The sequence below is a fragment of the Henckelia pumila genome, chromosome 1 (assembly GCF_033568475.1).
Source record: "Henckelia pumila isolate YLH828 chromosome 1, ASM3356847v2, whole genome shotgun sequence".
Classification (NCBI taxonomy): Eukaryota; Viridiplantae; Streptophyta; class Magnoliopsida; order Lamiales; family Gesneriaceae; genus Henckelia; species Henckelia pumila.
In genome coordinates, this window is record NC_133120.1 from 13,253,760 (window position 1) to 13,279,515 (window position 25,756).

Sequence of the window (25,756 nt, forward strand, 5' to 3'; positions counted from 1 at the left end):
CCGGTGTTAGCATTACCGTCAGGATCTGGAGGGTATGTAGTTTACACGGATGCTTCTCTTCAGGGGTTAGGTTGTGTCCTGACTCAGAATGGGCATGTGATTGCATACGCTTCTAGACAGCTGAAGCTTCACGAGGACAATTACCCAGTCCATGATTTGGAATTGGCAGCCATTGTGTTCGCTTTGAAGATCTGGCGTCATTATCTGTATGGCGAGAAATTTGAGATCTTCACCGACCATAAGAGTCTCAAGTATTTGTTCACTCAGGCAGAATTGAACATGAGACAGAGACGTTGGATGGACTTGCTTAAGGACTATGATTGTGAGATTAAGTACCATCCGGGAGCTGCTAATCTCACCGCTGATGCTTTGAGTCGCAAGGTGCGACTATCCGCACTTCAGACTTGTTCGATGTCTAGTGCGATCAGTGACTGTTTTACTTCAGGTTATACCTTCAAGCATAAGAAAGGTATGCAGAGTATCCAGATGTTTGCGATATTATCTGAGCCAGCCTTGTATTCGCGGATCCGAGATGCTCAGATGACTGATTCAAAGACCCAGCGTTTAGCTCGTCTAGCTAACGAGGGTAGCTCATCTGGATTTCATTATCAGTCAGATGGCTTTCTGTGTTTGTCTGGTAGGCTTGTGATTCCACAGGATGAAGAGTTGCGAGAGGAGATTTTATCTCAGGCACATCGCACTAAGTTGAGTATTCATCCTGGGAGCAACAAGATGTACAAGGATCTACGTACTCGTTTCTGGTGGAAGGGAATGAAACGCAGTGTTTATCAGTTTGTTTCGAGATGTTTGGTGTGTCAACAGGTCAAGGCAGAGCACCGACGACCTGGAGGATTGCTTCACAGTCTGCCTATTCCTGAATGGAAATGGGAGTTTATCACTATGGACTTTGTGACCCATTTGCCGGTATCCCCGAGGAACTGTGATGCTATCTGGGTGGTGGTGGACCGACTCACCAAGTCAGCGCATTTCATTGCCTATAGCCGAGAGTACTCTGTGGATCGCATGGCACGGTTGTACATTCAGGAGATCGTTCGACTTCATGGAGTGCCTGTGAGCATTGTCAGCGATCGGGACCCCAGGTTTACTTCTAGATTCTGGGGGAGTGTTCAGCGTGCGATGGGTACTACTCTCAGTTTGAGTACAGCCTATCATCCGGAAACTGATGGTCAGTCAGAGCGCACTATCCGTACTTTAGAGGATATGCTTAGAGCGTGCGTCATGGATTTTGGTTCAGCCTGGCAGGATCATTTGCCGTTGATCGAGTTCGCTTACAACAACAGCTATCATACTAGTATTGGGATGGCACCTTTTGAGGCGTTGTATGGGCGACGTTGTCGTACTCCACTCTTCTGGGAAGAAGTGGGGGAGAGACAGGCTGAAGGACCGGAGTTTATCCAGCAGGCGATAGACATTGTTGATCAGATCAAGAAACGGATTAAGACTACACAGGATCGTCAGGCCAGTTATGCTAATATCAAGCGTAGGCCTTTGTAGTTCGAGGTCGGGGAGAAAGTGTTTCTGAGAGTGTCACCTTTCCGCAAGATTCTCAGATTTGGCCTTAAGGGCAAGTTGTCTCCCAGATTTATCGGTCCGTTTGAGATCTTGGAGAGTATTGGCGATTTGGCTTATCGACTAGCTTTGCCACCGCATCTATCCAGTATTCACGACGTGTTCCACGTATCTCTGTTGCGACGGTATGTGGCGGATGAATCTCATATTCTGCAGCGGTCTGAGGTTCAGGTAGACAAGGATTTGACTTATGTTGAGAAACCTCTTCGCATCCTTGATTTTAAGGATAAGGTTTTACGGATCAAAGTCATTCCTTTGGTTTTAGTTCAGTGGCAGCGCCGAGGCACTGAGGAAGCTACTTGGGAGCTTGAGGACAGGATGCGTAAAGACCATCCTGAGTTGTTTTGATTTCATTCTTTAAGTTGTATTCAGTTGCAAACTCTGTAAACGTTTGATTTGAATAAAGAATGTTTCTGATTTTTGTATTTGCATTCGGTACTTAAGATCTGATTTCGAGGACGAAATATCTTAAGTGGGGGAGAATGTAGTAGCCCGTGCCCTAATTGAGTAATTAAAGGATTAATGCTAATTAAATAAATTGGGGATTGGACGGATCGGAAGCTCCGAAGGGACGATCGGAAGCTCCGATCGGGATTGGAAGCTCCAATGAGGATCGGAGGCACCGATGATATTACGTCATCCACGACGTGTGGCTGGATCGGAAGCTCCGATCAGGACCGGAGGCTCCGATCACCCCTATCCGGAGTCATCAAGTGATATTTTGACATGTGGCAGATCAGGATCTTTGGAAGCCCCGATGGCAGGATCGGACGTTCCGATCGAGGATCGGAGGCTCCGATCGTTGTCTATAAATAGAAGGCCGAGGCTTCATTTCTCCTTGCCAGTTCCGGATTTCCTCCCTATTTCTAGTCATATTCGAGTTGTTCTAGCCTTCCTAGGCTTGAACCGGGAGTCGTCTAGACGTTCGATAGTCGTAGCGGAGTTGTGCCCAAGTTCTGGAGGCATCGACATCAAAGGGCTAACGACGGACGAAGGTATAGCTTTTGCTTCCTATAAATATTTAGCAGTATGCAATAGCTTAGTTAAGGCTTTTAGGGCGCTTTAATGATAGTAGTATCATTTGGCAGTGTAGAGCAGACTATAGGCGTGGACCTAGAGTTGGTAGAGCTTGCACTGTATTGAGGTACGAAAGTACTGTTCGAGATATCCTGACTGAGTATGCATGTATTACGTGACTGCATGATTTATATGCCATGATATTATGCTTCATTAATTTGCGTCTTGCTGTATCTCCTTCGAGATGTTTGTAGTAGGGTTGTACCCTATCCTGTTAGTGGATGGACTTCCATCGATTTGGGTCCGGCGTATCCACAGTTATCTCGGTATGGGAGCCACCTCCTGAAGCGATGGCACAGCGTGCTACATACCAGGGCCCGGTCTGTCTCTGTTATCTGATCCTTGACCTCGAGTCTATAGGGAGTTCACTTTGCATGCATGTATACTCATACTCTCGCACTGAGCGTTTTATGCTCACGTCTCGTACTCTGTATTTTCTGGACACCCTATTCCATGGGGCAGGTTTGCGATTGGACGAGGAGGGTGGATCCAGGAGGGGCTAGTCAGTGGTTGGCCAGCTGGAGCTTCGTCTAGGTTTTATTACTGTTGTTCGGGTTTATACAGCTATTCGATTTGGTTGTATATTATTGGATAATTACAGATTCCTTTACTTGGGATTGTATAATGTTATTGGATTCCGCAGTTTTATTCTGATATCTGTTTTATTAAGTTAATTGCATGCATAAGTTCTGTTTAGTAGGTGATCCGGGTAAGGGTCACTACATAATGCCTCGATTTTATTATAATTGAGTTTAATCGAGATAATCAGGGTTTTCAGTGATTGAGGATTGTTTTGTTATTTAACGGGGGGTTACTTTGCAAGATTGGAGAAATAAAGGACTGAAATGCAAAAGTTGGATTTTTATATATATATTAAGGAGCAAGTTGACCAATCATTGGTCATCTCCTTCCTCCCCTACTCCCTCTCTCGATATCTCTCTCCCGGAAGCCATGAAAATAGATTTCCAAGCTTTTCTTTCCGTTCGATTTGCTCGATCCGACCGTTAGATTTTCATTCCGAGTTGAGATTCACGATCACCGCAACGAGCGCTTCGTTTAGACGTAAGTTTTGCTACGATCTCTTGAACTTCAATTTTGTTGAGTTGTCAGAATTTGATAATATTGGAGTATGCCATTCTTGAGCTAGTATAGATCGTGTATTCGAAGTCGGTTTGGAAAAAGAACGAAGTTTGGATTTTATATGATTTTAGAGGCATATTTTCGAAAATGGTGATTTTTGATTGAGGTTGGATTTGAGTTGTTTTGATGGATTGTGATGATGATTGAGTTATTGTGATGTCGTTGGATGATTTGAGTTTTTCTGGATAGTCGATTTATAGTCGTTATGCCGTCGAAATCGAGTTTGAGTTATCGGTTTTGGTTCGGTTTGATTTGTATATCGAATTTGATTGAGTTTGAACTCCGAGTTGATATCGAATCCATGTCTCGATGTTTTGACAGTTGATTAGAGATTGGAATTGGAGGACTTGGAGATCGGTTACCAATCGAAGAGTTGGAAGACGGTATAGATTGTTTGATTTATCAACTTTGAGTTTCGAATTGTTTAGAGTTTGAATCGAGTTGTCTCTTGTTTGACAGGATTGATTGAAGCTTCGAGAAAAAGGTAAAAGTCGACATTGAAATGAATGGGAAAGAATACTCGAGATTGACTTATTCTCGAGTTCCCGAAAATCACATACCACTTGTTTATTTGCTTGCGTGAACTTGATTTAGTTATTAATGCACTTGCATTCATATTGAGCCGACTTTCGATTCGTTTTGAAATGAGACGTTTTAGAGATATATATTAAGTGGCTTTGGATTTCGAGTTTTTCCAATTGCCAGAATACTTCTTATAGTTGCTCTGAAGTCTAGGGGATCGAGTTGATCGACTTCCACCCCGAAAGGGTGCGTCGGTGAGTTGTCGTGAAGACTTGACCCTGGGATCCCAACCGAGTACCAATCGATTTTATGATTATCTGACTTGATAATCTTGACTTTTAAATCCATGCATTCATTCAATATCATTTCGATGTTAGGATTTATGTTGACACATTTCGATTGAAGTGTTTATTTGATATTGAGTGCATGTCTCTTTTACTTAGAAATTATGTTTCTAACCGGATTATTCCGGCTGTTGTCCTTGTTTTGTATGTGTAACTTGGCAACATGAGGATCAGGAGCTGGACCGAGTCGTCCTGGTTAGCTTGGGGGTGAGATTGATAGAAGTGAGACTCCGGGTCGTAGGGTCGAGTCTATTTGGAATTTTATTAGTTTTGTTGAGTCGGTGGAACTCATTTATGAAACTCGACTGGTTATTGTATTTTGGGCAGAACCTAGATTTGGTATGTTCTAAATATTGATTTGTATTATGTTTGAACTTGGAATGTTTAGAATTGCATTGTTGGTTGTTCACAGGCTCCTCGACCCCTCTGCCCATTTTGCCTGCGCGCGGGCGAGGCAACACCTCGCGCGTGCGCAAGGAGTTTGAGAGGCTCGGGAGATTTTGCCCGTGCGCGCACGAGCTCCTTTCTCGCGCGGGCGTGAGTATCTCCGCGAGTCTCTGTTCGCGTAGCCTGCGCGCGCGCGAGGTGATGACCTCGCGCGGGCGCGAGGCTTCTTTAAAAAAAAAAAAAACTTTTTGATTCGTTTTTCGCGGCTTATTGTGTTCGATTATGATTAATTATTTGAGTTTAGAAGATTAGAAATGGGGTCTCACAACTCATGTCCTAGCCGCCATTACTGAGCAGTTATATACAGTTATCCAGATATGGATACCCTATCATTTGCATGCATCATATTTGTATGTTTTACCCAGTGCTTTCATATTGAGCTTAGAGCTCACGTCCAGTCTTTTCTGTGTATTTGGACACCCCATTCGACGGGGCAGGTGTAGGTGCAGGATTGAGCACCCGGAGCTTGGAGTAGCCAGTGACCAGTGAAGACAGCAGGATTAGCTGTAGGTTTTGCCTTTAGGCTATTTATTCGATTTGGTTGTATAAATCAAATTGGTTTAACCGGTTGTATTCCGCCGGTCTGTTTTTATTTAAGTCTTCCGCAGCGATTTATTTAATGCATGTTTAATTATGCTCTTAACTCTGATTAGGTAGCGGATCCGGGTAGGGTCGCTACATAGTTCAATGTGTTGAACAACTTATAAAGAAGTTTATAAGTAAATTAAATTACAAGTATGACTTCTAATAGAGAATAAAAGGGAGAATAAATTTTAATTTGTGATTGTGTTCCAAGATTAAAAGTTGACTTGAATAAATAATTAGTTTTTGAAAATGGTGATTTTAAAAACTATTATTATGAACTTAATTAAATTAATTCAAGGGTTAAATTAATTTGACACTAGTGGATTTTTTATAGTCTAAATAATTATATTAATTCAAGTGTTGGATTAATTAAATACTATTTGGTCATGTAAAGCCCAAATAAAAATTAGTGTTGAATAATTATTATACAAGTGGGCTTGAATGGGTTCAAGTTAGATTTAATTAATTATTTAAACTTAAATGGGTTTGAGTTTAATAATTAATTAATTGTTAAGTTCAAGGGCCATGTATATATATGTTTGAAATATATATATGTATATATATATATATATATATATTATTTTTGTGAGAGGAAATATGAAGGGTTAAAAGATTTGATACAATTTTCCATGCATGAATTAATTGTATTAATATCTTTGACAATGATAATGTAAATCAATTATTCCTCCTCTAATATATACAACTTGGCCATCCCCTTCATTAAATAATTATCTCCAGTTTTGCCTTAAATTTTTAGGAGAAAAGGCAAGAAAAATCTCAATGAAAAATGCACTAAATATTCTAGTGCATATTTAGGGTGGATCTAGTTTGACTAGTGACCGCTTAAATTGGTGTGAATAAATTCTACTGGCAAGCGTACCAGGTCAAGCAATAGTAAAGTGAATAAAATCAGATATCGTACCCACATGGACTGTATGAATATGAATACCAGAATATGATTATTTATACTTTATCTAGACTAATTAAAAAGGATGATGAAAATTCAGGTTTTAAACTTAAAACTTAAATTTCAATTAAATTCAACTTCAACTCAATGAAAACGCAGCAAAGGTTTTTGGATTAAATTCAATATTGGAAAAAAAAATCGATAAAAGGACCACGTAGGTACCAGAAAATTCATGTAACAAGCAGTCGATTTAAGACTCAGACTTAATCTTAATTCACGTTAATTCTCCTAAATTATTCAAAGAACTATTTTTAGCACAATCAAACCTATAAAAATATTAACGGATTAATCTTTCGTAATTCTAATCAAATTTGAATGCATGAAAAACTGTGAAAATATAGTTTACACCCAAACCGCATAATGAAACCAAATTCTATTTCTAGTTGGTTTTACAATATGTTGATTATCAAAGTGATCAGAATCAAAACCTCCTCTGTCAACTTGGAATCAATTAACATGCAAGCAAATAACTGGTCAGAAATTTCACAAGACAAAAATAAATTCGATAATCAATAAAATAAAATCAAGTCTGAAAATTCTCGAATAAACAATCAAGTTTTCAACATAAATTGTCTGGCCCAATCACGTAGCCTTGATCGATAAAAAACTACTAATCACTAATAAACATAATTAATAAAACAAAGTATAAAACCATAAACTAGAAAATACGAGAATAGAAGAAAAACCAGAAGAATGTTCAAGAGTCGCCTTCAGTCTTGCGTCCAAAAAAGTCCCCACAAAAGATAATAATACTCCTATTTATAGAGTCCGCACCAATTAGATTCCTTTTCAACCTAGGATTTCACGAATAATCAACATCCCGAACTCGCGCCCGCTCTTGGAAGAAGTCTCTCGCGCGCGCATGTCTTCAAATCAGAGTCCTGAACCTCCTCTCTCGCGCACGCGAGATATAAACTCGCTCGCGCGCGTCCACAAAACATTGATGCTGGAATTTACTTGTGCGCTCGCGCAAGGTAGTGGCTCGCTCACGCGCGCCCTGGATCTCTTGTTGCCAGAACTTGCAATGGCGCACGCGCGAGATGGAAACTCGCCCATGCGCGAGACTTTATATCAGTTTTATTCTACAAGCTCCATTAACCTACAAAAATCAATCAGGAGAGTAAAATGCACACACAATAAATAAAATAAAAATAAAACACATAAATTAAAAATAAATGCATGCAAAATAACCATAAAATGACACAAAATAATGCATACACAATGCACTTATCAACACCCCCATACTTGAACCTTTCTTGCCCTCAAGCAAGACATGAAAAAACACAATGCAAAAACACAAGTACGAACGAATCATGTACAAGATAGCCTCAGACGAGCTCTACTCCAATCTACCAAAAACAATAACAACTTTCGATTGTCCACAATTCACTGTCAGTTGAACGTAAATGTGTGTGTGTGCCATGTTATTCTAGTTTTATGCAACTTCAAAAGAATCCATTCTAAGAATGTTTAGTGACCTATGACAATTCAACGCAAGTATCACAATCCAGCACTTCGTCATCTCAACAATCCCTAAGCAAAAACATGCACTTTCTTGAGTTTAATTATGTACCTCTGGATTTTGAAATTAGTTTTCTTATGCCCCAATAATTACCCGTAGATTTAGCTATGAAAAAATTATTAGGATTTAAATCATTTTCCAAGCTCGGATGGAGCCATGGTCCCATTAAACCCGCAAACTTAGCTATGAAAAATTGATCAGGATTTCAATCATTTTCCAAGCCCAGATGGAATTGCAGTTTTAAAATTTCAAATTTGTAACCCCATGAAATCCGCATACTTAGTCAAAAACAAGGGATTACGATTTCAATCCCTCACTCGTAACCCGGATGGAGTTAACTTACGCTTACAACAAAATTTTATATATATAAATTTTTTTTATAGGTACGCCCAAAATCATGCATGCAATGTCTAACAACCATCAGGAATCCAAAACACTATCATGATCAACAAGCATCTATTGCCGTGCAATGGTCAAACAAACACGAATATCATCAATTACATCGCTACACTACACTAGTTTAACATGCGTGCTTAATATTATTCACGATTCAACCAACAACTTCTCATGTTCAATCAGAAGTAACATTTTCACAAAAACAATTTCTTTTTCAACTTTTTGCAACTCAATCATCATTGGCTAACAGTCATCATTCTACTCGCATCAACAACACAAACAACAACATGATGATATGCATGATTACAAACTAAATGCATAGAACTAAACCAAATGAATGCAACACAATGAAGAACAAAATTGAAAAACAACACAACAAATAACTAAACAACCCCCATACTTATCCAAAGCATTGTCCTCAATGCTTCAGAATACACACTTAACGATAAAAGAAAACACAAGCAAATGCAACACACAAAATGCAAAAAAAAGAGAACTCCCCTGGTTACTAATCTTCTTATTCTTGGTTTGAAGCTTCCCGAGGTTCAACTGGAGCAAATTGTTCCGGCATTCCAGACTGGAATGGGAAGGGTTGCGGATACTGAGGCGCCGCATGAAAACTGGAAGTATCCAGCCCTAACTGAGTCGCCATGCTGCGAATCATGTCTTCAACATTTTGGACATGAGCGGATGTGGCTTGAAAATAATCCATGGCATAATGGTTGAAGGCGGAACTCTCAATGGACATATCCTGGGCGGTACGGCTAGGATGTGTTGGCGGCATCTGACAAGGGCCCGATGAAATCCCAACATGAGGATGGCCGCTATAAAATTCTAGGTTGCGCTTTGCTTGCTTGGAAGTGGCAAGGGTCTCATCCACTTTCTTAAAAGGTGGCAGCCATTCCTCATTCGGACTAATCGGCACACCTGCTTGACGACATAGTGCTGTGATGATGTTGGGAAAGTAGAGACCCACCGACGGAGTTCGCATGGAGTATAAAATGTCATCATGGATGATGCTGCCCATATCAATCGGCCATCGCTTCGTAAGTGCATACACAAGAATAGCCCGATCCGACTGCACGTCAACAGTGTATAATACTGGCAAAATTCATCGGGCTATAAAAGCATACCATAAAGCCGGCTCAATCTTCAGATATTGCTCCGGAAAATGAATGAACTTAATAGGATCGTGCCACTGCGCACCCGCATAACACAACTCTCACAGAATCAAATTATAATCCGGGTTAGCCTTCAAATTCCTAAATAGACTATCATCAGCGGCAGGTGTATCTAACAACTTATTCAGTGTCGCGGCATCAAACGAGACAAGTTTCCCACGGACAAATGCTTTGTTATCATCTCGGGATGGGGCATTGACATAAAATTCCCTAACCACCAGGACAATGGCGGGTTTGGGCAATTTGCAAAATGTGTTCCACTTACGCTTGTTAATCCCCATTTCAATATTTAAATGACACTCAAGAGATATTCCACCCTCAGCAATTGGATTACGATTGAGTCTAGCGTGTTCATACCTCTCTTGGGCCTCCCGATATACAAAGCGATTGAAGTGTATGAAGGATGAAGATGAGGAAGCTGCGGCATGTCCAGACGAACGGGCTCTTTTTAGCGGCATGGTGGTGGTGAGCGAGAAACAGAGGCGGCAAGTAGGCGGTGACTTGACAGAAAATCGCAGGCACAAGCTTGAATTTGGCTTGAAGCACTAGAGACCTGCAATATATGGGGAAAATTCAATGAAAATTGAGTGAGATATAGTGCAATTAGGGAATTGGAGATTTAGGGTTTAATGCTGAAGAGGGAAGATGAAGAAAAAAAGAAGGAATAAGAGAGAAGGCCCCATATTTTTTTTTTCATTCAGAGTTGCTCGCGCGCACGCGAGAAGGAGTCTCGCGCGCGCGAGCCGTAAATTTGCAACTCTGTAAATCGGCAATTGCGCATGCGCGAGATGGAAACTCGTGCATGCGCGCCCGATTAAGGATTCTTTTGGAGCTTTGTTCTGCGCATGCGCGATTCAGTAAAACAAAGGCTGTTTGGGCGCTGCAAATAAAAATAAAAGCAAAAACAACATTAAAATATGAAAATAAAATGACAGGACAAAAGAAAAAAAAATTATACTATAAAAATAAATACTGGGTTGCCTCCCAGCCAACGCTAAATTTATAGTCTATAGCTCAACTTTATTCCTCTCTTGAGTGGCGACATTCAAGGTGGTTCATCCACCATCTTGGAAAAGCTCAAATCAATCCTGCCATGGCATGCTTCACCCCTATAGAGATTTTTCAAGGCACAAATTCCTTCGGAGAGCTGAACCTGCTGACATTCTCCAATATCAAGAATCACATCAATAAAATTGACCGCATAGCAAGATTTTAAATTTGAGCTATCGCTAGCCGACTTAAACATATGGAAAATAACGTGCTCATCATTCAACCTCAACATTAACTCTCCATTTTCAACATCTACTAATGCCCTACTCATGGATAAAAATGGACGCCCTAAAATCAGAGGCACCTCACAATCTGCATCCATGTCAAGAATAACAAAATCAACAGGATAAATAAACTTATCGATCTTGACTAGAACATTCTCAAATATCCCCCTTGGGTATTTAATAGATCCATCAGTAAATTTAAGAGAAATATTTGCTGGTTCAATGTTGCATATACCCAATTTCTTAGCAAGTGCATGAGACATCAAATTTATGCTCGATCCTAAGTCACACAAAACGTTATCAACTGAAAATTTTCCAATATGACAAGGTATGGAAAAACTCCCTGGATCGTGAAACTTTTGTGAGAGCTCATTCTGAAGCACAGTCGAACACTCCTCAGTCATTGTGACCTGCGCCACATCATTCAACTTCTTTTTATTCCTCGATAAATCCTTTAGAAATCTGGCATAGTTCGACATCTGAGCTAGTGCATCTGCAAAAGTTATGTTAATATGTAGTTTCTTGAAAATTTCAAAAAAATTTTTAAATTGATGATCAAACAATAATTGCTTAGCTCTAAGGGGGAAAGGTAAAGTACAAATATCAACATCATCATTAACCTCAAATTTTGAAGTCTTACCTTTCTTACCTGCCGTGGAGGAATTTTTAGCACGCACATCCTCCTTTATTTCTAAACTCTTCGTCCCATCCATAATCGTGTTTTCATCCCTATGCTCCGGTTTTTCATATTGTGCTTGAGTCACGACCATGATAGCATTCACTCCTCTGGGATTTGTTTCATTGTTACTAGGCAAAGCTCCAGTAGGACGAGTAGACAGTTGGGTTGCTATCTGAGCCATATGAGTTTCCAACTTCTGCAACATTGCCTCCTGATTCTGTAGACGAGTCTCAGTACCCACTACATATTTTATCATGATTACTTCAAAGGAGGGATTTTTCTTTACTGGCTTTGTTGTGTTGGCTGTAGGATCTGCAGCTTTCCATGAGAAGTTCGGATGATTCTTCCAGCAAGGATTATAGGTATTGCTGTAGGGATTGTATGGATGTCTTCCTTGATTTCCCATGAAATTTGCTGCATCAACCTAAAATACTTGTTGTTCCTTGGGCTGCTGAGCTTGCACTTGATTGGCTGGAGCTGTCTGCGTAATTTCCATCTGATGAGTAAGAGCATCGATTTTTTCATTCAGCGCTGTCAGTGCATCGACTTCTAGTACTCCAACCTTTTTATCCTTCTTAACATCTGGCCATCCAATGTTGCTTTCAGCCATGTTTCCAATAATTTTCTACGCCTCTACTGGTGTCTTCCTGAATAGGCTTCCGTTAGCAGCAGCATCCAACATGGATCGAACAGATCAATCAGCCCCATTGTAGAAGGTCTGAGTCTGCTGGCTCTGAGTAAGATTATGTTGAGGACACATCCTCAACATCCTTTTGAATTGGGTCCAAGCCGCATGTAGAGATTCAGCTTCCTTCTGCCTGAATGAGATGATGTAGGAGAATAGTTTTGCCATCTTAGTGGGAGGGAAATACTTGTTCAAAAAAATTTGAACAAGCTCAGTCCAGGTAGTGATAGAATCGGTAGGCAGATCATCTAGCCACTCAAGTGCATCTCCCTGTAGAGAAAATGGGAATAACCGCAGTCGCACTGCATCAAATGTTACCCCATTAACCTTGAACGTGTTGCAGATCGACAAAAAACGTTCTAGATGAGCGTAGGGGTCCTCCACAGATGTACCCACAGCTGAATAGTAGAGGGTTTCAGCTCAAAATTGTTCGCCTCAACAGCGGGGCGAACTATGCTAGATCCATAACCTTCAACTGGCGGCCTAATCAGATCCCATACAGTACGGTTGTTTGCCATCTCTTTTTCTGTTTTTGAATCGAGTTCCAGATTAATATCTCTCCTAGCTCTCCGAATCCTGCTAAGTGTACGTTCTATCTCCAAATTGAGTGGTAGGAGACTTTTGAACAGTCGAGATCGGCACATGCACTAGCAGAAGAGTACCTGAAAAGCACAAAGAAAGAAGAAAATTTCAGAATTTAATAGAATAAATAAAGTCTAATCTCAAGCGAAATAAAAATTATGATATCAAACCGTCCCCAACAACGGCCCCAAAAACTTGATCGCTTAAATCGATGTGAATAAATTCTACTACAAAGCGTACCAGGTCAAGTAATAGTAAAGTGAATAAAATCAGATATCGTACCCACATGGACTGTATAATTATGAATACCAGAATATGATTATTTCTACTTAATCTAAACTAATTAAAAAGGGTGATGAAAATTCAGGTTTTAAACTTAAAACTTAATTTGCAATTAAAATTCAACTTCAACTCAATGAAAACGCAGCAAAGGTTTTTGGATTAAATTCAATATTGGAAAAAAGCTCGATCAAGGACTCACGTAGGTACCAGAAAATTCAAGTAACAAGCAGTCGATTTAAGACTCAGACTTAATCTTAATTCACGGGAATTCTCCTAAATTACTTAAAGGACTATTTCTAGCACAATAAACCTTTCAAATATTGATGGATTAATCTTTCGTAATTCTAATCAAATTTGAATGCATGACGAACTGTGAAAATTTAGTTTACACCCAAACCACATAATGAAACAAAATTCTATTTCTAGTTGGTTTTACAATATGTTGATTATCAAAGTGATCGGAATCGAAACCTCCTTTCTAGACTTGGAATCAATTAATATGCAAGCAAATAACTGGCCAAGAAATCCACAAGACATATAAATTCGATAATCAATAAAATAAAATCAAGTCTGAAAATTCTTGAATAAACAATCATGTTTTCTACATAAATTGTCTGGACCAATCACGTAGCCTTGATCGATAAAAACTATTACTCACTAATAAAAATAAATAATAAAACAAAGTATAAAACCATAAACTAGAAAATACGAGAATAAAAGAAAAACTGGAAGAATGTTCAAGAGCCGCCTTCAGTCTTGCGTCCAAAAAAGTCCTCACAAAAGATAATAATACTCCTATTTATAGAGTCCACACCAATTAGATTCCTTTTCAACCTAGGATTTCACAAATAATCAGCATCCCAAACTCGCGCCCGCGCCTGGAAGAAGTCTTGCGCGCAAGCAGGTATTCAATGAAAGAGTGGGTGCCCAGTGAGCCAACTTGTGGCTATGGGCTTTGATGACTCTTTGTACAAACGATCTTTTGTTTAATGTAATTTACACTTTTATTAATGGCAATGACTTTATCTTTCTTCATATTGTTATATTGTGATATACTATTGTTGTTTTGATAAAGACCTTGAATATACTATAGTGTATGTAAGATGTGGTAGAACATGGGGATGTCTATCATGAAATACATCTTATAGTCACTGTATATTCTAAACTGTTCCTAGTCGATTGAGCCGTCCGATAATAAGGATAAGGATCGCTCGAGTTTGAGACTAGCTTTGCGATGCGGAGTACCACGTTTCATTGGTAGGGAACATGGAGATGTTCGAAGCATGCAAATGGATATTCATAGGATGAATAATCAAACTACCCTATCCGGACTTTCCAAGTGGTTATCACTTATCGAGTGGATAAAGTCCGCGGTTTTGGTTGTACACCATTAGTCCTTACTACTTGAAACATCATGGAGACTCTATATGCTAGTACTGTGCTTTGACTCGTTTACCGACTCTATGGGGGTCATCAGGTGTCGGGATTGGATACAGTTACAACACATATAGGAGTCGATGCATTGTTGTCAAGGATTCACCACATACTTGCGAGTGTGGATATCCTATGCGATCTGAGGAGATATTAGTGTGACGAATCTCTGGCCAGAGTACTTGATGTGATTTAAGAAATGGTTTCTTAGTAGCACATGCGATGTCACTAATTTGATCTTCAAGATGTATTGCATTGTTATCGAATCTTGAGCGACTCTCGATATACCAATGGTTGTTGATTCGATCGGGATATATGGATGAAGGGACCGTACTGTACGCTAACCAAAATCTACTGGTTCTTGTAGGCACTATCAGTGATACCTAGGGAATCATGGGGCGATGTTGCTAGGAGCTTTACCATGATTCGTTGGGCAAGTCGGAAAGTGTTGTTCTGAGTCACAAGGAGTTGTGAGCCCACGGCTAGCTGTATCCCTCAACCATTGAGGGTCACACAGTGTAATGGAGTTTTAATCCCCGTTGAGATAGTTAAATTTAAAGAGTTAAATTTAATGAATAAAGAAGTTGGACTTCTTAAATAAGAGTAAGGGAGTAGGATTTCCTAAAATGACATAGAGATGGACATTTTTTGGAAATCACTGAATTCGGATTCAGGAAAATTTATCTTGACTTTAAAATGTGCAGAAATGGTTTCTGTGCACATTGGTGAAATCGGTTCATCTTTATATTAATTTCTGAACATGCGGGCTTTGCTTGTCGGGCCTCAACTTATGACTAATGGGCCCTAAGGTGTTAGTGGCCTGCATTATAAATAAGTTATTGCAGTACAGAAATTACACACAGTTGGTCATAATTTTGAGAGACAATTTTCGAAAAATAAAACCCTAGCTCTCTCTAGAAATTCGGCCGCCCCTCCCTCTCTCTGTCAGAGATTTTCCGATCTGTGATTTTGAATTGCAGACAGGATTAGCGAATCAAATTCGTTATTCTCTTCGCAGAAAACTTCTGATAGATTTTCTAGTGCAATCTATCAGAGGGATTAAACCTCCATTCGTGGACCTGATTGAAGGAAAGCTTGTTCATCAGTTCCAGGGAGATACAAGAAGCGCAGAGAAATCTGTGTGGTGTCCAATAATCTCGCTTCGAGATTGAAGGTAAAATTTAATAATAGTTATTTAATTTTACTCACACAAATAATTTAATCGTATGGTTGATACCCACACTATGGAATTGTTCCATACTAAAAATTTTTAAACTTCCGCTGCACCGGGTATCCATCGTGATTGATCTGAACGTCAGTTACCCAACAGTGGTATCAGAGCCAGGTTGCTCAGATCAAACGATTAAATTAATCGATTGTACAAAAATTTTTGAGTCTTGGTTTTTTAAAACAAAATAAATATTTTAAATAAAAAAAAAAATTTTTTTTTCGGGCAAAACCCAGGCAGCGATTGGATCGCTGCCCGGTGGGGCAGCGACGGTCGCTGCCCCGGGCGGCGCACGGCGCCGCCCAAAGGGGGCGCACAGCGCCGCCAGGGCAGCGCTCGGTGCTGCCCAGCGCTGCGCTGCGCAGGGCAGCGCTCGGCGCTGCCCAGGGCGGCGCACGGCGCCGCCCAGGGGCGGCGCCAGGCGCCGCCAGGGCAGCGATTGTCGCTACCCTAAAGGGGCAGCCGGGCTGCCCCGGCCCGCGCCCACAGGTGCGGGCCGGCCCGGGAGTGTCCCGGGCGGCCCGCGGGAAAAATTAATTTTTTATTTAAATTAATTTTAATGTGTTAAAATTTTATTTTTGGTCCGGTCAAAAATTGTTTTTGATTGGTTCACGAGGCATCGGATCGAATTGTTCGAGTCCGAAAATTTTAAAATTGATTTTTGGATAAATTTGAATTTTTGGAAAATTTTAATATTTTATCCTTAAATTGAATTTTGAAATCAATTATTTTTGGTACAATTGATGATAAGATTTGATCTTATGTATATATTAAGTAAAATATGATTTTATCTATAAAATTAGATTCTGTAGATAAAATATGATTTTATTTAATAAAAGGTAAATATGATTTTATATGTAAAATATGATTTTATATATAAAATATGATTTTATCCTGTTTAAATTTAAATTGCCATATGCATGATATCCAATAAATTAATTTTGAATTAAATGTTATTGGATAAGGATGATCGATTGCCATGACCAATTTTGTAGGTGTATGTTAGGAATTTACATTTGTTTTATTGTTGTTGGTTTTATTAATGGGCCTGGTTTATGACCCAATATGAATGTCATATGTAATAAAAGTGGGCTTGGTTTATGGCCCGTTCCCAACCCTAAAATGTATCCCCTACTTGTCATTGCTATTTATTGTAAATACATTAGATTTAGTGGGAGATCAAGATTTGAAGATGGTGGGCCCAGCAGACAATAAAGACGAAGAAATGTAAATTGGAAGCTAATGTAATAGGATTGCATTGCATACTGCATATTACCTAGGATTGGACTAAGACTCGTGATTGGCAACCACGAGTCAATTAGAAATGGAATCGATCATCCTATATATAATATATGATATTATGATTGTATGCATGTTTTAGACATAATTGTATGAATCCGGCAAGCATACAATAAATTGAAAAATGATGAGACAAATTTTCATAATTAAAAATCCCTCATTTTAAATATGATTTAAAATTGATATCAAGATAAATAAAGGAAATTTGAATTTGTTTAAATGTTCCTACCTTCCATCAACGGTCAATGTATGTGATGCTACCCGCGGATACGGTCCGGCTCATATTATTGGGGGGCCCGTCCGTCGGAAAGCTGTACATTGGATCGACACATGTTGTAAGTTGGGTGGAACTCCCATGGGATCGGCTCATATTATTGGGGGATCCACATGGCGACCGTCCATCACAACTTAATATTGATGGGTCATCTTGACATGTCACTATAAACGGCGTCATATTATTGGGCCCTTATTGGACATGAGGTAAATACATGGGGGTTGCTTTGGAAGCAATTGGGCTCTACCTTTTGAGAATTATGGTTGGCTGATATTATTCGGGACCATAAGTTTGTCAATTGGACTCCATGTTCTCACTAAGGAAAAAGTTTCTCGTTTTCACTAGAGGGTAGTGAAATCGTTAAAATAGTGGGAGTGAGATTCATAAAATTAAATTCGCCTATTTTATGTCTTAGTAAATTGCTTAAACAATCATCGATAATTGTCTGTTTCATCTCAGTAATCCACATGTTTCTATTCTCCAACAAAACAAACTTACTGGCGCAAACAATACAGAATGATTCCATAAGTTAAGATTGTCCTAAGTTCGGAAAAGATTTTCAAAAGTGTTAGAAAAGGCTTCTCCGAAAACAGCCCCGGCTGATGTAACTGCCGAAAGGTTGGCCGAACTAGAGAAATGGTTGGACCATGATCTCAAGGCCAAATGTTACATGCAAAATTGGACAAGTCTAAACAAGTTTTCCATCACTGCAAGAAACCCGGTCATTGGAAACGTAACTGCAAAGAATACCTCAAGCAGTTGCGAACTGCAAAAGGTATGTTTAACATTAAATTTTTTTTTAAATACTACTTTTTGGGTATTGGATACCAGATGTAGATCTCATATTTGCAATGAGTTGCAAATGATGACAAGAAGTAATAGGCTAAGGATGGGTGAGACCCAGTCAAGGCTCGGGAATGGTTCCAGAGTTAAATCCATAGCTATGGGAAATATTTATTTAATTTTGCAGAACGGTTTTAAGTTACTTTTAAGAGATGTTTTATTTGTTCCGGATTTGATTAAAAACATTATTTCTGTTTCTATGCTTGATAGAGATGGTTATTCTTGCAATTTTGTGAATGAGATTTGCAATATTTACAAGAATGAATGTTTAATTGGAAATGGACAACTTGAAAACGATCTATACAACTTAAAACTAAAAGACGTTCCAATAAATTATGTTGATAAACCGGCGACAACAAACAAAAGGAAAATCGATAGTCAAAACCCGGCAAACCTTTGGCACGCTAGACTAGGTCATATTTCCTCAAGGAGGATGAACAAGCTAGTGGGAGAGGGCATGTTTGATATGTCTGATATTAACTCTCTACCTACTTGTGAATCCTGCCTAAAAGGGAAAATGACTAAATCTCCTTTTAAGGGAAAACCTGAGCGTAGTCAAAATCTGTTGGATTTGATCCATATAGATGTTTGTGGTCCATTTAGAGTTGGGACTCAACATGGCCACACCTACTTCATTACCTTTACTGATGATTATTCAAGGTATGGGTATTTATATTTAATGAAATATAAGTATGAAGCATTTGAAAAGTTCAAAGAATTCAAGGCTGAAGTAGAAAATAAGCTAGGTAAAAGTATTAAAGCACTTCGATCGGATCGAGGTGGAGAATACTTAAGTATCGATTTTTTGGACTATCTAAAAGAGAATGGGATTCTCTCTCAGTGGACTCCTCCTATGACACCACAGCTTAATGGTGTATCGGAGCGTCGTAATCGAACTTTGTTGGACATGGTTCGATCCATGATGAGCTTCACTGAGCTTCCACCTTCGTTTTGGGGCTATGTGTTGGAAAACGCGGCTCTCAGATCAATCACGATTGATACCCGGTGCAGCGGAAGTTTAAAAATTTTATCATGGAACAATTCCATGGTGTGGGTATCAACCGTTCAACGATTAAATTATAAGTGTGTGTAAAATTCAAATAACAATTAATTAAATTTTACCTCCAATCTCGCAACGAGATTAATGGACACCAACAGATTTGATCTGCTCTTGTTGTCTCTCCCTGGAACCGATGAACTCCTTCAATCAGGTCCACGAACAGAGGTTTAATCCCTCTGATAGATTGCACTAGAAAATCTATCAGAAGTTTTCTGCGAAGAGAATAAACGAATCTGATTCGCTATTCCAGACTGCAATTCAAAATCACAGACCGGAAAATCTCGGGCAGAGGGGGAGGGGTCGGCCGAACAGAGAGAGAGAGCTAGGGTTCGAAATTTTTCTCTGTCTCAAAAATTATGACCTGTTGTGTGTAATTTCTGTACTGAAATAACTTATTTATAATGCAGGCCACTAACACCTTAGGGCCCATTAGTCATAAGCTGGGGCCCGACAAGCAAAGCCCGCTCGTTCAAAAATTAATATAAAATTCATCGTGACTCCGATTGATGAACTGATTTCACCAATGTGCACAGAAACCATTTCTGCACATTTTAAAGTCAAAATAAATTTTCCTGAATCCGAATTCAGTGGTTTCCAAAAATGTCCATCCCTATGTCATTTTAGGAAATCCTACTCCCTTACTCTTATTTAAGAAGTCCAACTCCTTAGTTCATTAAATTTAACTCTTTAAATTTAACTATCTCAACGGGGATTAAAACTCCATTACACTGTGTGACCCTCAATGGTTCAGGGATACAGCTAGCCGTGGGCTCACAACTCCTTGTGACTCGGAACAACACTTTCCGACTTGCCCAACGAATCATGGTAAAGCGCCTAGCAACATCGCCCCATGATTCCCTAGGTATCACTGATAGTGCCTACAAGAACCAGTAGATTTTGGTTAGCGTACAGTACGGTCCCTTCATCCAAATATCCCGATCGAATCAAAAACCATTGGTATATCGAGAGTCGCTCAAGATTCGATAACTATGCAATACATCTTGAAGATCAAATTAGTGACATCGCATGTGCTACTAAGAAACCATTTCTTAAATCACATCAAGTACTCTGGCCAGAGATTTGTCACACTAATATCTCCTCAGATCGCATAGGATATCCATACTCGCAAGTATATGGTGAATCCTTGACAACAATGCATTGACTCCTATATGTGTCGTAACTGTACCCAATCTCGACACCTGATGACCCCCATAGAGTCGGTAAACGAGTCAAAGCACAGCACTAGCATATAGAGTCTCCATGATGTTTCAAGTCGTAAGGACTAATGGTGTACAACCAAAACCGCGGACTTAATCCACTCGATAAGTGATAACCACTTGGAAAGTCCGGATAGGGTAGTTCGATTATTCATCCTATGAATATCCATTTGCATGCTTCGAACATCTCCATGTTCCCTACCAATGAAACGTGGTACTCCGCATCGCAAATGCTAGTCTCAAACTCGAGCGATCCTTATCCTTATTATCGGACGGCTCAATTGACTAGGAACGGTTTTAGAACATACAGTGACTATAAGATGTATTTCATGATAGACATCTCCATGTTCTACCACATCTTACATACACTATAGTATATTCAAGGTCTTTATCAAAACAACAATAGTATATCACAATATAACAATATGAAGTAATATAAAGTCATTGCCATAAAAGTGTAAATAATATTAAACAAAAGATTGTTCATACAAAGAGTCATCAAAGCCCATAGCCACACAGTTGGCTCACTGGGAACCCACTCTTACACTATGCGCTTGAAACGGCGGTATTGTTGTTGAACAACGTCCACACTAAAGCAGTGGACAAAACACCATACGAGTTATGGAATGGCAAAGCTCCTAAGTATTCGTACTTAAGGATTTGGGGATGTCCTGCTTACGTGAAGCAGACAGTGGGAGATAAGTTGGATAGTCGATCCAGCTTATGTTATTTTGTAGGGTATCCGAAGAATTCAATCGGATATTATTTCTATTATCCTGCTGAAACAAAGGGGTTTGTTTCTAGGAATGCCACCTTCTTGGAGAAGGAGTTCTTATTGGATAAGAAAGGCGAGATGATGGAACTCGAAGAAGTTCGAGAAGAACCCGAAATACAAAATAACGATCCTACGCCTCAGGAACCATTACTGGACACGCCTGAACCTAGAAGATCCGAGAGGACTTCTAGACCTCCTGTTCGATATGGTCTTCTTCTTGAAGGGGATCAAGATGAACCCGACATTGGATGTGATCCAAGAAACTTCAAGGAAGCAATTTCTGATGCGGATTCAAATTTATGGCTTGAAGCTATGCAGTCTGAATTGGATTCAATGCATACAAACCAAGTTTGGTCTTTAGTAGATCCTCCTGATGGAATTGTTCCAATAGGGTGTAAATGGATCTACAAGAGAAAGCTTGGGCCTGATGGTAAGGTATTGACCTACAAGGCGCGATTGGTGGCGAAAGGTTACACTCAAAGACAAGGAGTTGACTATGATGAAACCTTTTCACCAGTTGCAATGTTCAAGTCCATAAGAATCCTTATTGCCATAGCTGCATGGTATGACTATGAGATATGGCAAATGGATGTGAAGACTGCTTTTCTTAATGGAGACATTAAGGAAGAAATCTATATGAAGCAGCCGGAGGGGTTCACATCCATGGGAAGCGAGCATAAGGTATGCAAGCTTCAGAGATCAATTTATGGTCTAAAACAAGCATCAAGAAGTTGGAACCAGAAATTTGATGAAACAATAAAAGATTTTGGTTTCATCAAGAACCCGGAGGAACCGTGCGTGTACAAGAAAGTAGTTAAGGATGCTGTGACATTCTTAGTACTTTATGTTGATGACATCCTACTCATTGGGAATGATGTAGGGATGTTGCAGTCAACAAAGATATGGTTATCAGGTAGATTCTCGATGAAGGATTTGGGTGAGGCATCCTACATTCTTGGGATACAGATCTATAGAGATAGATCTAAGAGAATGATAGGACTCACTCAATCAACCTACATCGACACCATATTGAAACGGTTTTCAATGGATGGGTCCAAGAGAGGACATCTACCCATGTGTCATGGAGTTTCTTTATCCAAGTCTATGTGTCCCAAGACTGATGCAGAGATAGAGAATATGACACATGTACCATATGCGTCAGCTATAGGTAGTATCATGTATGGGATGATATCTACCAGACCGGATGTAGCATTTGCTCTGAGTGTCACGAGCAGATATCAGGCTAATCCTGGTCAAATGCATTGGAAAGCCGTGAAGGACATTCTTAAGTACTTACGAAGGACTAAGAATATGTTCATGGTATATGGAGGACGAGATCTAAAATTGGAAGGCTATACCGACTCTAGCTTCCAAAGTGATGTGGATGACTCGAAGTCAACCTCTGGATTTGTGTTCATGCTCAATGGCGGTGCTGACTCTTGGAAGAGTTCCAAGCAGGACACCACAGCGGATTCCACCACTGAGGCTGAATACATTGCAGCATCAGCTGCTGCTAAAGAGGCCGTTTGGATGAGGAAGTTCGTCCAAGAGTTGGGCGTCATTCCTGAATTTGTTGGTCCAGTACCGGTGTACTGTGACAACATGGGTGCCGTTGCTCAAGCAAAGGAACCAAGGTCTCATCAAAGATCCAAACACGTACTGAGGAAATACCACATCATCCGGGAGATTGTGGAAAGAGGAGACATCACTGTCGAACGAGTGGCCTCTGCAGACAATATCGCTGATCCGCTTACTAAGCCCTTGCCAGGACCATTGTTTGACAAACATCGCGAAGCAATGGGTCTACGTAGTATGACTAGTTGGCTATAGGGCAAGTGGGAGATTGAAAGAGTGGGTGCCCAGTGAGCCAACATGTGGCTATGGGCTTTGATGACTCTTTGTACAAACGATCTTTTGTTTAATGTAATTTACACTTTTATTAATGGCAATGACTTTATCTTTCTTCATATTGTTATATTGTGATATACTATTGTTGTTTTGATAAAGACCTTGAATATACTATAGTGTATGTAAGATGTGGTAGAACATGGGGATGTCTATCATGAAATACATCTTATAGTCACTGTATATTCTAAACTGTTCCTAGTCGATTGAGCCGTCCGATAATAAGGATAAGGATCGCTCGAGTTTGAGACTAGCTTTGCGATGCGGAGTACCACGTTTCATTGGTAGGGAACATGGAGATGTTCGAAGCATGCAAATGGATATTCATAGGATGAATAATCGAACTACCCTATCCGGACTTTCCAAGTGGTTATCACTTATCGAGTGGATAAAGTCCGCGGTTTTGGTTGTACACCATTAGTCCTTACTACTTGAAACATCATGGAGACTCTATATGCTAGTACTGTGCTTTGACTCGTTTACCGACTCTATGGGGGTCATCAGGTGTCGGGATTGGGTACAGTTACAACACATATAGGAGTCGATGCATTGTTGTCAAGGATTCACCACATACTTGCGAGTGTGGATATCCTATGCGATCTGAGGAGATATTAGTGTGACGAATCTCTGGCCAGAGTACTTGATGTGATTTAAGAAATGGTTTCTTAGTAGCACATGCGATGTCACTAATTTGATCTTCAAGATGTATTGCATAGTTATCGAATCTTGAGCGACTCTCGATATACCAATGGTTGTTGATTCGATCGGGATATATGGATGAGGGACCGTACTGTACGCTAACCAAAATCTACTGGTTCTTGTAGGCACTATCAGTGATACCTAGGGAATCATGGGGCGATGTTGCTAGGCGCTTTACCATGATTCGTTGGGCAAGTCGGAAAGTGTTGTTCTGAGTCACAAGGAGTTGTGAGCCCACGGCTAGCTGTATCCCTGAACCATTGAGGGTCACACAGTGTAATGGAGTTTTAATCCCCGTTGAGATAGTTAAATTTAAAGAGTTAAATTTAATGAATAAAGAAGTTGGACTTCTTAAATAAGAGTAAGGGAGTAGGATTTCCTAAAATGACATAGGGATGGACATTTTTTGGAAATCACTGAATTCGGATTCAGGAAAATTTATCTTGACTTTAAAATGTGCAGAAATGGTTTCTGTGCACATTGGTGAAATCGGTTCATCAATCGGAGTCACGATGAATTTTATATTAATTTCTGAACATGCGGGCTTTGCTTGTCGGGCCTCAACTTATGACAAATGGGCCCTAAGGTGTTAGTGGCCTGCATTATAAATAAGTTATTGTAGTACAGAAATTACACACAGTTGGTCATAATTTTGAGAGACAATTTTCGAAATATAAAACCCTAGCTCTCTCTAGAAATTCGGCCGCCCCTCCCTCTCTCTGTCAGAGATTTTCCGGTCTGTGATTTTAAATTGCAGACAGGATTAGCGAATCAAATTCGTTATTCTCTTCGCAGAAAACTTCTGATAGATTTTCTAGTGCAATCTATCAGAGGGATTAAACCTCCATTCGTGGACCTGATTGAAGGAAAGCTTGTTCATCAGTTCCAGGGAGATACAAGAAGCGCAGAGAAATCTGTGTGGTGTCCAATAATCTCGCTTCGAGATTGAAGGTAAAATTTAATAATAGTTATTTAATTTTACTCACACAAATAATTTAATCGTATGGTTGATACCCACACTATGGAATTGTTCCATACTAAAAATTTTTAAACTTCCGCTGCACCGGGTATCCATCGTGATTGATCTGAACGCCAGTTACCCAACATTCAAATCAGAGTCCTGAACCTCCTCTCATGCGCACGCAAGATATAAACTCGCTCGCGCGCGTCCTCAAAACATTGATGCTGGAATTTACTTGTGCGCTCGCGCGAGGTAGTGGCTCGCTCGCGCGCGCCCTGGATCTATCGTTGCTGGAACTTGCTGTGGTGCACGCGCGAGATGGAAACTTGGCCATGCGCGAGACTTTATATTATTTTTCTTGTACAAGCTTCATTAACCTACAAAAATCAACCAAGATAGTAAAATGCACACACAATAAATGTAGTAACCCAGAAACCATTTTAAGATAATAATATGTTAAACATGATTAAGGGTTGGTATTTAACCAATTTCGGAGTGCTATTGGACTTCAGAAGTAAAATTTGAGCTTTTTAATTTTGGGCCGGATAGTAAGCTCCGATCCTAGATAGTAAGCTCCGATCCCAGATAGTAAGCTCCGATCCTGGATAGTAAGCTCCGATCGAAACGGAAGCTCCGATCCTGGAACGGAAGTTCCGATCCCCAGCTGCCAGAAATGATCGATGACTCAGTCGCGAGTTTTGACAAGTGTCGATCATAGAGCAGATCGGAAGCTCTGATCGTAGATCAAAAGTTCTGATCCTGGCGTGTCCTGCATGCATGCAATGAGCTGG